This window comes from Schistosoma haematobium, chromosome ZW (genome assembly GCF_000699445.3).
Source record: "Schistosoma haematobium chromosome ZW, whole genome shotgun sequence".
Classification (NCBI taxonomy): Eukaryota; Metazoa; Platyhelminthes; class Trematoda; order Strigeidida; family Schistosomatidae; genus Schistosoma; species Schistosoma haematobium.
In genome coordinates this window covers 49,107,749-49,124,790 of record NC_067195.1, presented here as the reverse complement: position 1 = coordinate 49,124,790, position 17,042 = coordinate 49,107,749, and positions in this window count along the sequence as shown.

Sequence of the window (17,042 nt, the reverse complement as noted above, 5' to 3'; positions counted from 1 at the left end):
ACATGACCTTTTTATGAGTAATTTTCGTGTGAGCTCCGTACTTGTTGAAACCTTACCGCCGAGGATGGAATTCCATGGGATAAGACGAGGTGTGCATTTTTAGGGTCGACCGTTTCTAACCACACCCCTCTTTGTGGAAAGGCAGCACCACTGTTATGCTGGTTGTTTGAAGGAAACATCTTACTGCCGTCACAACTCTGTACAGTCAGTAGTACGACTTCGCCTTCGGACCTTGGGTTTGCCGCTCTTAGTCTTATCGACTCATTTGGCATGGTAGGACCTTGAGAAACGTTTGCTCTAGTCACTATAGCTCGATTGGTTCATCACGACAGGCAAGCTCTACCACCACCGTCAAGGTAGCAATAACGTCATCCATATTTCTCAAGTTAATAATTAGATCTGGTAGCTGATCTATTCCTTTAGTGTCACACGAAGCAAGTCTTATCTTATGAGAAATGTTTTACGCAAAGTTTAAAAAATAGGAATAGTGAACAACCCTGCTAAATCCCATATTAGATTAGAAATTCTGATGAATGCTCAATCTACACCATAAAATAACCATCAGTATTTGAATCAAGATCTTTTAAAGTGTTAAGCTACTTTTTGTCCCTCCCTTCAGTAGAATGCACTTCCATTAGACTTTTCAATAGATAGAATCATAAACATTTATATTGAGGAATATATTTATAGAGTTTATGTATACACTGTCACTTCCAGTATATATTATCATAGGTGACAACTATCAAGTAAAATCCAGAAAATAGTCAAATTAATCACTTACTGTACTTATAATTCTGTTGCTGTTAGTGCATGCCTTCGGAAATTAGTTATATTTAACGAAACATTTTCAGATGACTGTACTAAGTACTTGTGTTACTGAAAACATGTGTTGAGATAGTATTGAATTAAAGTCTCCACCTCAATTATCTCTAGATGGTTTATAATACTATTTGACAAATGGTCATCAAACTAGTTCAGTCCAAAGCATCCTCGATATCAACTGGTCGTTATATATATATATATATATATATATATATACTAGTGTAGATTATACTTTGAATTTTAAGTAGATGTATAGATTTAGTCTCAGTTATTCGAAGTAAACCTGTCACTCGTTAACAGTTATAGCTTTACAACGATAACTATCTAAATATATGTGGGGCCTAATTTTTGTCAGTATGTTTTCTTGATTAAATCTCTGTGACGTTTTACAGCGGGTCTCGAGTTTTCTCACACTCCAGGCAGGCTTATATTCAGGTTGACGAAACCACAACTTTGATATATGTACATTTCAAAAAACCGCTTTTCTTATTTAACTTAATACTAGGATTGTCTGATAAACCATGTTTTTGTAACTCAAACTTCATCCCTCTCACGCATATGTTAAGAACCACCAGTATTTTGTAGGCCCGCTTCTGACTACTCATAAGTAGTTCGTAATTATTCTGCCAAACTTTAGGAGAATTACCGGTCATTTTGAGTTTTAGCTAACCTGTTGACATATATATACTCTGAACAGATGGTTCTACATTGTCTGTAATAACAAATTTGATTACATTCCTAGACCGTGGCCAACTTAACTGTGCATAAACAGGTGAAATGCCTTTGTACTCTGATGAAACTTAAATAATTTCTCAAAAAAGGATTGAGCACTTAAACGAATCATAGATTTTTTGACAAATTAGCTCCAAACTATGGAAGTTTTTGTAATAATTTGTCATATTTCTCCTCAATTAGTCTGCATTACTCGTTATTGAATATTCTCTCAATTGAATATATGTCACTTTGAATTATACATTTGTTAGTTTTAACCATTTGTACAAATGTATCTAGTAATTATTAGTTACATTACTATTCACTCGATAATCAATATAATTACGTTGTTAATAACTCATTCAACTTATCTTAGTGCTTTTCAAGTCAATAAACTGACTGGTATCCAAAAAGACTGTATTCTAGTTTGTTTATTTAACAGTGAATGGAACCTAATTTATATGCTTCCATACAACCCATATCCTTTCGAACTTCAGTGGTTACACAATGATGTAAAACTGGTATCTCACTAACAAAGAGACGATGTCAAAAAATCCTATGCATCGTATTTATTTTGATAAGATGCATTTCACGAAGTTAGAAATAATTAGATTGATTATCTTTTAATGAGATAGTACCGTAGATACGGTAGTACAACTAAAGGAATAAGGAAAACAACTTAATTCTAAACTAAATGATTTTAAAAAAGCTTTAGAATCTCGAAAGAACAGGAATTATGTATGAAATGTACTAATGAATGTTGTAAAGACTACACTAATTTGATAAAGTATTGATTATAACTGAAACAGCTGAAATAATGATTTGTTCTCAAGACCGATTCCCAACTCTTTAAGCCAACAAATGTCAAAAAATATAGACACAAGCTTACAAACCGGAAATATGAATATATATTACTAACTTTTTATTCATAAATTATTCCACCAAATTAGTATAACTATGCATTGAGGGCTGGTTAACAAATACATCAAGGCAAAAAATAGGTCGTAAATAACTCAAAACACCTTCACTTATACCATAAAAGTCACTGATATAAATAAATCGCATTCTTAGTATTTCCAAGTACGCCCATAGAATAATTGTTTGGATTTCGGCATTCAAAAGCTTTTTTACATATCTTATTACCAATATATTATTTTACAAATACAATAGAATGTTAAAATCTGTAAACATGTGCTATAAGTAATTGATTTCAAATGTAAACATTAAAATAGTCGTCTTCTCATATAAACCTTGAGTTGCACAACAGGAATTGTCCAATTATTTAAGACTATGTTCCTATCCAAAAAAGTATATAAAAATTAACGAATTAAATTAGAAAAATGAATACAAACCATTATGTATATGATCCATTTCATTGCTCCATTTGTATAAGGGCAGTGTGAATTCCAATCGTACCTGTACAGTGAAATTCACACAACGGACATTTGCGTACTCGATATATTAGATCCGATTTATCAGTATCCTAAAGATAAAAAGAAGTGGACAATAAAAATACCAGTAATATGTTTTACCATAATCTATACATAAGTGAATACGAAATTATGCAACAGTGATCAGATCGTTTTATGTAATTTTTGCGGCAGACATTTAATTGATAATGATTCATTCACACCAACTTTTTATCATTTCTATGTATTATCTCCGTCTGTATTCTCATGATAACTCTATGCTTGTTGAATTCTTTTTTTGTAGTGCATACAACTGACAATCCTATACTGCATATTCATCCTGACATCATCTGAGCATGATCGACTAAATCTACTAACTCAGAAAACGCAACACCTTATAAGTTGAGAAGTATTTACCATCATCTCAATAAAATCCCAAACTAAATGGGATTTATTAACACACCAGGTAAATCACATAACACTAAAATACTGGGAAAAATCAGATGGTTGATATTATTTCGTAGCCCATGTGATTAGGTCTTAATTACAGGAAAACAATTGCAGTGATCTAGTTCAAGTATTGATTATTTCTCCCAGATTGTCTGTTTAGAACCAATACCCTTCAGCTAACTAATGACACGATAATACTGAGATAACAAAAAAAACAAGAATTAACAACTATTGGTCCACAATCCACTTCACTTACGCTCATCTAATAGCCAGGGTAGAACACAGTAGGAAAATAACTCATAAAAAGACAGTTCAATTTTATAACACGACTTATTAGAGTTGAATCTTGACCACAGATCAACTTAATTAGAAATATTACAATATGAACATAACTACGCCATGGGTGGAAGAGAGCTATGTGATGGATTCGTGATTAACTAACAATAACTTGAGAAAGGTAAAACATACGACGATAATTTGCGTATCAAATGAAATCTTACTAGTAGGAGGAAACTTTAAGTATTCAATAATAATGATACAACAAAAAATATAAAAAATAACTTCAGATAGAATGTCACGAAAGTTCAGCTTTGCTTGATATTCACCCCGTAATAGCACACTTATGGTAACCTAAACTGACAAACCAAATACACAGACCTTGAGATTTATTGTAACTAAACAGATTTAGTCAACCGAATACTGGAAATCAGTACAAAACTGAACCCATTAATACCTGTTACAATGAATATGACTTAAAAAAAGATTTTTAAAGACAACTATTGAAAGGAAATTACAAATAATCAATACGAATTTATGAAAATATAACTTCTACTTGCTGATTTGAACAATCGAGTGAAATGATTGTGACATCAAAAACCCGTATCACACTTTTTGGTATCATCGTACCACTCTGGTGTAGCAATTGAAATAATAAGTATAGTAAATATTTGTATATTAATAAATAATTATTACCATTTGAGGTAGTGAATTCTGAATATCCTTCTTTATTCTTAATTAGTTCTGAACAATAGCATAATTCATATCTTCATATTTTGATCATGAACACCGAATAGTACCAATTTCATTAGTCCTATATTGTTTCTCAGTTATAAGATTCATTTTCATTAACTCAGAATACAGTTTGTTTTGGGAGTAAGATTAAAATTTATGACTTCCAAACATGAATAAAATATAGTGATAAGTATTTTTATCGGGGATGAAATTAGTACTGTCTCACTTTAGACCATATGAGATATATCAAAGTAAATAGCTGAACTTATTCATTTTTCCATCAATCTGTGCTTCTCAATAATGCCAGAATTCCCACCACATATTCTTGTTACACCTAATTATATGTGAAGAAAGAGATGTTATTAGTAGATTTATTAAAGCATGTTAAGTACGATTGAAAATAAATAAAACACACGCACAAATCCACATGGTAGATGAGAAACATAGATTTATAACTAAGATTTCAATGAATTGGGACGTTTTTATATGATTACAATTTTGACACACCTTATATCCTATTGAATTTGATCACTAGAGCTTTGTTGTATTACTCGTTTAGTTTTCTTTTATCCCTTTTATTCTTTTAATCAGTTTGTAGTGTCTTTATTTATGACCTAAGAAAGAATGCCTTTGATGAGCACATTGATGAAACATCCAAAAAATATTGAAATAGGTACAGAAACTCTATCATTATACAGTAGAAGATAATATTCTCTTCTCTCAGTGGTATTTCATTCACCGAGCTAGATGGTTTGATTGTGGAGCTTTCATAATTTCTCTGGAAAACATTATCAGGGCCTGGACCAAATAGAAAGAGGACATAACTGTATAATAATTAACCATTTCAGCTATAAATATTCGTCGTAATTATTAAAAGATATTTTAATCTCCCTATCGCTTGTAACCCTGTGCAGGACTTTTAAATCTTAAATACTATTATATCAGATCAATTAAAATTTCTTATGCGCAGAATGTGGATTTGTATCAAATCGACTCATGTAGAACATAAATTATATAAATATTAGATGGAAATTCGGAATTTGAAAATTATATAGTTAATAGTTATTACTTCCTCAATTCCCTTCATTAAAGTTTCTACTTTCAAAATATTCTTGTCTTTTACCTTTTGTCATATATGATAAGAATCATTCAATATAGCTCTCTTATAAAATATACAATACAATAAAATCTGAAGGAAATTCAAATGAAAATTGAATATTAATAATATTTATTTTGTTAAAACAATATCAATGGTTAGCAGTGGAATCCAGGATGCACGTTTCGTCCTATTTTGGGACTCGTCAGCTGGATGTGCCTGCATCTCAGAGTTGATGTTCACTCTGGGACTCGAGTTCTAAATAGGAAGAAACGAGCGTCCTGGATTCCACTGCTAGTCACTATCCGTCTTTGCATATAATGCTTGTGAATTAAGGTTATATCGAGGCAATACGCACAGTATGCACATATGCCAATAAGAGACTGATCAATTGCAGTCCTAAACATCAATGGGAAGATTCAAACAAACAAATTCATGTGACACGCCTGCAGATTCATTTATTAATCCATATTGTTGGGAATATACACATGTTGTTGAGACATCTCTAACTAGTTTGATTTATTGTTTGTTCAGTGTTTCTTGGCTTTCAATATGGATCTTCTGACGTTGAGTGATTACAGAACTCAACGAAAAAAATATGCATTCCGTCTCAACTTTCAATTATTCTTGAATTAAAATTTTCTTTAGACGAAAAATATATTTAAGTTTATGAAATATTTAAAGAGAATATATTTATTTGTACACTTATTAGGCCAAAACGTTTGTGAACATCATTCAGTTTACTTGTTTTCATAACAGAATGACATCAGTTAAAGAACAACCGAAAATTAGAATAGATTTGATAGCTGTTTCTTCCTGATATGAGACTTTTTAGTAGTGTATATTCAAGATTACTTGTCGGGTCAGACAAATAACCTTCGGGCTAAGTCAGAATCAACTACTTCACATTTCCAGTCTCAATATAATTCGCGATTCATCACATGATCATTCTTCAACTCTTGATGATATCTGTCTTGTTCTTGACCTGGCTATACTCTATCAATCATGGTTTTCTCTAGGACTTTTATTGTTTTTTATGAAGTTGATCACTTAGAGTGAGAATTAATTATTAAAATGTAAACAGTCTAGGTAAATAGTTCCCTTTGAAGAAGACTTCTACCACAGTTTACTACCGGTTGAATTTTACGAAAGTCAGTCATAAAATAGGAATTCCGAGCATGGCACAAATAGATGTTAATTCAAATTGCTAAACCGAAAAAATCAAAATAAAATAGTGACTGAAAATTTAATTAAAATACGGAGACAACGTCATTTAAAATTGAAAGTCAGTAGAAATAAAGTATTGTGAAATAAGAAAAAACAGATATTTACTACTTTCTAAATTTCAGTAATTTTTTAGCTTATTTAAACTAAATAGTTTATTCATTAGCTTTTCTGTGGTCATTTTTATATGTATACATTGATGCACGTACGTATGCGGTTGCTTCAGCTTATCTATTGTTTGCCTCATCCTTCTGATTGGTTAAAGTATTTCTAAATGACGGTACCCTGATTTACTTTTAATGATAGTGGTTAAACATTAAATGCCACAAAATAATACAACCTCGGCCGGATGTTTCTAAAAATGTTGTTCCTATTCAGTTAATTTGTAACAAAGAAATTGTTTCGTACAGAAAAGAAGGGTGGATAAATGTCAAACTCTTGTTTATTATTGATAAGAGTAAAAGTAACATTGTATGTTTGAAAGACTCAGTTTTGATTATGAACTTACGTGATTCATAGAAATATTAAAACTATGTAGATAATTATACAATCGTTAATAATGATGCTGTCCATTACTCCCTAGTTTTCAACGATCCTTCATCTGGTTTTGACTAATGATGAAAACTGGCTTTGAATCCAACTAATATGAGTGTGTCTATCAATTAAACAATTCTTCACAGACTTATCTCAGTTGAGGTTCCATTATGAACCATGGATCACTGAACAAATATTGCGTTTAGGCTATCGGATCCCTCGGCAGTGTACACCTACGACACCATCAGCAGTCGAATTTAGTAGTTCTGTTGTTAAGCGTTTTCTGTGAAACCTGAAGGTCTTGATTTTGGTTCCTAACAGAAATATGGACGAACACTGCTGGGGAGCGCCATATTAAGACAAAACGGCTGTCAAGCGCTCATTGATTTTTAATCGTACTCCAACTTGAAGTCAACCTGAGATGATTACAGTCTACGAATTTAATGAGACTCTACAAAACCTCTTCCACTAATCTAAGTTTAAGCCTACTTTGAATTAATTATTTATATTTCTTTGCATTCTTCTCTCATTCAAACTCAACTTCACGATTATTTGTTCTTATTCAAATTACTGATTTAGTAAGCTGTTGAGAGTTCTTACAATTTTGTTTAAAAATGTTCTAAATAATACTACTAATTCCGGTGAATTCTAGAAGTCAACCCATTCATGATACTTTTCTCAAAGTAATTAATACCGTAGCGACATTATTATAAGAATGAGAGTAACTTGACCAAGGGATCGGACGCTAATAACTCTACAATAATCATATTTTTAGAGCGATGCTGGCAGTAAGATTCAGAACATATGTTCCGCCCTATTTGGAATTCGTCAGTCGTATATACCTTTATCCCATCATTGATTTTCATACTGAAAGTCGAATCCAACAACTATCGATTTTAATCTTAACGCGTTATGTAATAAACTAATGATTTAGGATGACCATTATAGTGTTCAGGATAGTTAAATCTCTTGATGAATACGACATTATCCAGTCTTTGAGTTAGTATTAAAATTTACTCCTATGTATGGGATGTTAATGAAAACCCTTACACAATCACTAAAATAAACATGAATGAATCATTCATCAAGGGAAATTTTTGTACGAATGATACATACCTTGTTAATGCTATAAAACATTAGAATTCAACCTTGCAGCATAAGCTAAAAACTAGTTACGTCATTTCTAACATAAATTGATTACATCAATGTTTTTTATAATGTTTATTTGTTCTAAGAAGGATAATGATAAGAAGTTGAAGAAAATATTTGTTAATCTTTAGTTTACTCCCGCATCAATGACATTTATTCAAGCAAACAACTTTTACTCATCTTCTCCCTCCCCATTCATAATTTTTTATATTGTTTTATGATTTGCTTTGCCCCCTTAAATAATGATTACGTGTAAATAAGTATGAGGTGGAATTAAAGAAGAATTACGATGCCTGATATATATATATATATGACCAAGTTGTCTAATTACAAGTGATGCAGGCTCAATTATATGCCCCACCACACAAATAAACAAACAATCATATACACATACACAAATTGAATCATAAATGAATTATCATCATTTTTGTTTTTATCAAACTATTCTGTTGCTTGATCTTTCTCTCATCAAACTTCACACTACCATATCAATAGTCAATGAATAACAAAGTTAGGAATGTATATCAACAAACAAATGATTTTACAAGTCGATAAAAAAGATGATAATTTAAATGATTGGTGATAACACTATACAGTTAATATTCTCAAATGCATTTATAAATGAATGAATAAATATTATCTACATTACAAATTTCATTTTTATATACTACTTAATCTCTTCGTCATCAATACTAATAATAATAGGTCTCTGAAACTTGCCCAGATTCACCAATAACCGAAAAAAATTACATATTAGTTTATGTAGTGAGAAAATTTCATTAAAGCAAACGATTTTCTTCACTTTTATAATATATTATAAAGATGAGATTGTATTATCATTATCATCTCATTGAAGGTAAACATTCTTATCAAGATACAATTAATCTGTAATATTCTCGATTAATTCATTTGTGACTTACTTGAAATCTATCATTATTCAATAAAAGACTGATATTTCAGCAGTGATTATCTTGAATTTTACTGTACAAATTAAGAAATTAATCCTATCAAAATAAACGGGCTATTTTCATAGAATTTCTCAGTATATTGCGACTAGAAATTATTTATGCTTTTGTCAATCAAATTACCATAATTCAGCATTACAGTTAACCAAAATCCATCAAATCAGAAATGAAGGAAACTCTTCATTTTCATCTGAATATGAATCATGGTAAACCATAAACTGTTCGAAGCCAAAACTGTGAACAATTGGAACCCGGTATAGTTATCAGATAATATATCGATCGGTAATTGCCTGAAGTTCTAGCTTCGACCCTATATGGAGATATGACTGCGTGCGTGTCTGAATATTAACAAGCCAGACAGAAACAGCTCTTTGATCATTTTGTAGTAGTTCTCAAGATAATCCCTATTAGTCATAAAAGTTTATCTTTCAGTTATAGAAAACTTGTGACTAAATGAAAAAATTAGAGCGATCTCATTAAGATGCGTGTACGGCAACAGAGACTCATCAAGTGTAGTGCTCAGCATCATATAATTAAAAATCACTAGCCCTAACAACTAAAATGCATGACCATTGTACAAGCTATTGTCTAGCTGGACTTAGTAGCTCAGTAGATAACACGTTGGGGTTTGAAGGAAAAAAATACTGGACAATATTATTGGTGTGGTTACCAACACTGGGATGCAGGTACTTCCGGCTGATGAGTTCCGGATGGATCGAAATGTTCAACCTGGATTCCATTACTAGCTACTATCCACATTTCAGAGATGTTATGTTGGGACAGTGCTCTAATTATTTCACTTTTATGTGTATATGTCTTTTTATTATCTCAGCCACATAAATCCAGTCAAATAAATTATCTGTAGGTTTCTACCTTGAATGAATTAGTATAATCAACTATATCATTGATAATTTGATGATTTTCTATTTCATCAAATCGTGAGCGTAAGAAATTTCCTAATTGGTCATTAATTACTAGTAGTAAAACCAAGAAAAAATTTTCAGTATTCTAAAACAGATTATTAACCAGTTTGACTGACAAAAAATAACCTTCAAAATATAATTCAAGTATTTAACGACTTTGTAGATTTCATTTATCATAAACTGACATCAGTTGAGGCACTATTTTGGACGAGAGACCGCTAAGTAGAATGCCCCTCAAGTAATCGAACCTTGGACCTTCAAGTCTCACATAGAACACTTCATAGTCATAACTATATGAAAAGGGTCCAATAATACAATTTTAAAATCAACTAATTTACAACATAACAAGACGATTATGTAGTTCCGTTAGTGACAAACTAAATTATTAATTTTATTTTTACTAATGACTAGTTTCATGATGAATCGCTGAAATGTCGGTTAGAAGTCGTGACTGGTGAAGTTTGTTGATGCTAAAAGTGAGACAGTAATTCACCAAATACATAAATGTTTGGACATCGATATTATAATTCTGTAACGTTTGATTTAAACTTAGTAGTATAAAAATCTTGTACATCCATTGTTGAAGATTCAGAAGATAGGACGAAACATTTATTCACTGCTTCCTATTTTTAAAAGCTTCTCATCTAATTACAATATGTACTATTAATTATCTTCAGAATATAATTTATACTTACATTAGTAAATAATTCTCCAGAAAAAAATGGTTTTAAACTGAGATTAAAATTTTCACAAATCAAACATTGGATTTTGAGATATAAGGAGAGAGATTTACTCCAAAGCTTAGAACATCTAAATTAGATTAGCCACTTTCGTCCTTTTTATATAAGTAACAAGGAAGATCATTGAATACATAAAAATAGCTTCATTTTGTATTGTTTGTTTGAATTTATCCATTGATGTTTAGGACTGAAATTCATGGGAAGATTCAATCAAGCAATACAAAATGAATTCAAACTTCGCCCCATTGCACAAGCAAATGGTTATAAGGATCCGGTAGCTAAGTAGATAACGCAATGGCGTTTAAAGCGAACGGTATTGGGTTCAAGTCCAGGAGTGAACACCAACTATGAGATGCAGGTACACCCACATGACGAGTCTCAAACAGGATGAAATGCGCGTCCGCTACTAGCCATCATCCATCCTTGAGTAGAAATAACTTGTTCTGCAGTACGAACTGTGAACCAAAAAGCTGTCACTTTATTAACTATACTAAATAAATAACTACCATTCACCTAAAAAATCTATAGCTTTCTAATTACTAAAATAGGAGATAAACAGTTTACCAATTATTCTATGCAGAATAATAAATAGTAAATTTTTTTATCTAAATAAATCTAATCACTACTCTTCATTATGATTTTTTATTGTTGTTGAAATCCGAATAAAGAATTTGTTTTATTTTAGAATACTAAAACATATTTACCTAACAATCAGTATTCAGATTAATTTTTTGAGGATCCAATATTTTAATAGTTGAGATCATGAGTCAACTGAAGCTAGATCACCATGGAAGACCTGAAATCACTGGATGGAGGTTCCGTCTTATTGTGGGACTCCTCAGCAGTGACCAGTGGAGTTCAACCGGGTCTGTTATGGGACAGTAATTCATTGAAGACAATGGTGGATGTGTCGCTCAATTTCGTGGATTGGTTGAAGTTAGACGTTAACACCATTGGATGCTGGTTCAGTGGTCTAGAGGTTAAACGTTCACGCGCGAGATCGATAGGTCCTGGGTTCGAATTTTGCAAGACGGAATCGTGGATACGCACTGCTAAGGCGTCCCACAATAAAACAAAACAGCCGTCCAGTGCTTCCAGGTTTTCCATGGTGATCTAGCTTTAATTGACTCATGATCTCAACTATTAAAATTATTATAATATCCACAAAACCCCTTCTGATACCAATCCAACATTTGTTTATTTTTATCATTATTCACCCAACAATATGATCTCAATGTAAATTGATCAACTGGTAGAACTGAATAGATCAGATAATTTATTTTTATTTTCAATCCAGACCATTGATATCATTATTAATAATATTATCAGATTGGATTAATGCAACATTAAGATAAGTGATAATTTATTCAATATTATTTTATTTATGCATAAAAATAGAAAATTCTTCATCTAAAATGTAATCTCTTCCCCCCCCCAAAAAAAAGGAAGAAAGTAAAAATAAAGTTTTAATTCTCAATAAAATGGTTCGATACAAATTAACATTTAGATTATTTCTATTCTTTTTAGACATCTTGTAAGAGATACCAGATGGTTAGATTGAAATTTATCAGATATGTGATGATTTAAAAGAATTGAATTCTAAAATTATTATTAATTGAAAGATATCATATAGATATGTATGTAACTAGTTTGATCTATTATTTATAATGCAGTGATTTCTCAGTCAGTCAGCTACAACGTAGGACCAGGCACATATATGCATCGGTCTAAGTTGCCATACCTTGTTAGCACAACAAGATGAACACCGAATCCATAGAAGTAGTTAATTCAATGGTGATAATATATATAAAAGAAAGATTGCATATAAGGACACAGTACAGGAAGAAATAATTAGTTCGTAGAAAGAAAGATATGAAACGATTTTAATCTCATAGTTTAAGGGAAGTCAGAGAGTATATACACCTACGATATTGTGATCGATTCTGAGCCATGTCAATAAGAGTCTCCAATCATAGTGATTTTTAATAAAATATGGCATTAATTATATTCAGTTTCACTTCACAATAGCCATAAAAAGAAAACATTATCTCTGATAAATAAAATTCATATCTATTACACAAGCTATTGTTTAAATGGACTCAGTAGCTCAGTTGATGAGATTTTGATGTCTGAAGGGGGGATGGGTAATGGGTTCTATTCTCAATATGAAGATCAACACAGATCCAGTTGACGAATTCCAAATACCCAGGTCTTAGACTAAAGTACTAGCAACTATCCAACTTTACAAAAACTTGTGATGAAGGGCTAAAATCAAACCAATTATCTTAGGAAGCACATGAACCAATAAAAACTGATCTTTCGTAGACCACATCAACACTACAAATTAAATATGATATTAATATTTGAATAATTTTGTGCAGATTTTGAGTATTGGTTGAGGGCATTTGTCATCATGATGAACTGACGTTAATCAAAGAATTATTAAAACTATAGAGACTAGAAAATTACTTTCGCATTTTACAAAGTTTGAAGAGAAACACTTAAATTAATGGTAAAAATAAAATTAATTGTTAATAAATATAATAGTAATAGCAATTTGTTCACTAACGATTCCCCCAAGAAAACCACCTATCTTGACCAGTTTAATTAGTTCAGTATTTTATTAAACTATTATTTTATCCTAAATATTTTCATGAATTATTATAAACCTTAGTTTTTTCTTTACCATTTATTTCAATCTGGGATTTTCTTTAATGATGCAATACTGGACTCCCGACTACAAATTTAAACTAATTTAATTTTTATCACTATGTAATGATTGTGTATTATCGCATCGTTAACCATTCTTAGTACTATTTATTTATTACAATGATTCCATATTTAAGAGTACGTCTTGTTTATTTGGTTGGTAGTGTATTATCGTTCTTGAGCGATTGTTAATTGAAAACTGAAAAATTGTATAATTTATTTAAAATTATAACAATTAAATTCATGAGCCGATCTAAGCTAGACTACCATTGAAAAGCTGGAAACACTGGACTGCCGTTTTGTTCTAATATGAGATTACTCAACAGTGAACATCCATGATCACACACCAAAGAGAATCGAACCCTAGATCTTCGAGCTTACACGCAAACGCCTAACCTCTAGACAGATGAGCCGGCATCCAACGGTGTTAATGTCTAACTTCAATCGATCTTTCTAGCCCTTCATTCCTTGTCTGTCTCCACCTGAAACGGATTGGACTCTACTGTTCAAGGCATTTATTTATTTAAACTTATCGATTGCCGAATGGTAACGAATATTCTAATTGTCTTTTTTATGTGGTTGGTTTGACTCTAAAATACAGTCACTAGTGAGTACTTAGCAATTCTTACCATCTCAGACACTGTTGGTTCACCTTTATTCAAACTTTAAAGCTAAATGTTGACTATACAAGTTTTGTAGGTTAGTGCATGTCATATAGTCTTGAAAATTGGAGAAAAAACCAACTTAAGCAACAAAACACAATTCAAAACAAACGGTAGATCAATAAATATATTTAATCAACAAACAGACATACGAAACACACATTCTTTAAGAGTTAAAAGTTTATAAACCAAAGTTATAACAAATTTTTGGCGCTAATTGAACTCTAACAGTTAAATTACAATGTGACTAACAGTCTAAATAATATTCATACATGATACACACTATGTTAAGTTATTTAATCTATTGGTTACATAATAACTTGATCGATATTATTCAATTAGTATCAGAATCTAGACAAACATGGCGGTGATTACTACTCAGTGATGAATCAGTGTAATATATCTGAGACCTACAGGAAGTCAGAAGCTATCAAAATATCTTAATGGTGACCTCTGACTAAAACTTAATGTGTGTGTGTGTGAATTGTTAGAGGAGCATTAGTATCCTTAAGATTCCAAATACAAAGTCTTGATGACGTCTATCTAGACCCATGATTATCTATTGATTGCTTCCAACTAACTGGTTGTGTACTCATGATTTAAAAGGCAACTATAAAAAATTACAACCACTCGGTATCCTTCTATTAGTTGACTCGATAAACATAGACAAATGATAGTTAGAAGATTATTGTTTAGTGATCAGAATTCAAATATACCCCACGACTATTAGTTCAAAATACAACTTGAGATGTTTATAGACAGGATTGGTAACTGATTGTAAAGGAAATCACTTATTTCCTCGCATACATTCTGGTATCTTACAAATTGTCTAGTGAGTACTATTCACAAAATGTAACCTTAACATGGCTTAGTTTCATCGGTTTGCATGACTAGAATATTTTTATTATACGTATTGTGTGTTGAGTAGAAATTTGGTCTTTATGCTTTTGATTGAGATCATGAGTCGATTGATGTTAGACCATTACTGAAAACATGGAAGCACCAGACGGACGTTTCGTTCCCTTGTGTTTTGACAATAAAACAATGTACCAGACTCCTCAGCAGTGCGCGTCCATAAGCCCACACCCGCGGGATTCGGACCCAGGACCTACTGGTTTCGCGCGCGAGCACCTAACCATTAGACCACTGAGCCGGCATCCAACGGTGTTAATGTCTAACTTCAACCAATCCACGAAGTTGTGCTACCGTATACCATTGTCATCAGTGAGTTGATATCTCACAACAGACGTGGTTGAACTCCACTGGCTCAGTGGTCTAATGGTTAAGTGCTCGCGCGCGAAACCAGTAGGTCCTGGGTTCGAATCCCGCGGGGTGTGGGACCGGGGATACGCACTACTGAGTAGTCCCGCAGTAGGACGAAACGGCCGTCCAGTGCTTCCAGATTTTCCATGGTGGTCTAGCTTCAACTGACTCATGATTTCAATCTGTGAAATTTCTAGAATCTCCACAAACCCCTTCTGAAAAGAATGTATATCGAATTCATTTCAAAATATAACATGTTTTACAAATTTCTTTCAATAAAAGTATCCATCGTAGACTTTGAATAAATGAAAATATGAACTGTATTAAAGTCACTAATGTATTATATACTTGGAAAATAATCACTTTTAAGTGCTTACATTAGTTTGTGTTTACTTTGTTTGTGATATAAAAAGTCGTTTGATGAGGAAATCATCTTTCGGTAAGTCAATTCTGTTTACGTTCGTAATGTTAGGTGATATAAGTTAGTCGAAAAGAAACCCTGGAACTTGATTTCGTGATAGTTGGTGCTCGACAGTATAGCGTACGTGTGATCTTCATGGAAATGTTGCTCTCTGTGGAATTAAAACCTGAGTCAATTAACTTCATAATCTGAAAAGTTATCGCTGAGTTATTCGGACTTCAACTAACATAATGCACACGACTTTCAGACACACAGACTAGTGGACACATTCTAAATTGATCTATAGAACTGGATCAAGACTAAACGACTAGACAAATATGACAGTGGTCACTATTGTTTGTGCTTGTATTTTAAAATACGAAATTCAGTTATATTAAACAACAGTGTCGTTAAGCAGATAATAATGGACTAACGAACAATTCTTATTTGATATCATCAGGGTCAAATATGAATGTCCTATTCCTATACGATTCCAAATCTCATTTTACTTGTGATGGACATGCCTTTTGAATAAATCTTGTACTTGTAACTTTAAAATGTTATTTGGTCAGTTTGACAGCAAGAATTTCCATCTGATTTTCAACAGCCTTGTTTGTCTTCATTTAGCGAGTATGGAATCGCAGAATTGTCTTCAGTTCAAAAGCATAAAACACTGACGGATATTCAAGCATGTGCCACGAAATATGTGACATAAGAAGTTAAGCATATAGAAGTTCTGAAAGTTATCCAATACTGATATCAAATGAAAATCCTAGTAGATCATAAACTAACTGAAGTTATATTTGGAAAAAAAGAGGAAACAGTGTGTAACGGAAAGAGAACAGTAAAAATCCCTCTGCAGCTTCTTTGTTGAACAGTATTGTCACTTATCTGTTCCTTCTCACTGTTGTGTATTTTAACCTTTGTTCCGATCTCGTTTAACCATATCTTTTGTTCTTCAGTCTTCCTTGTTT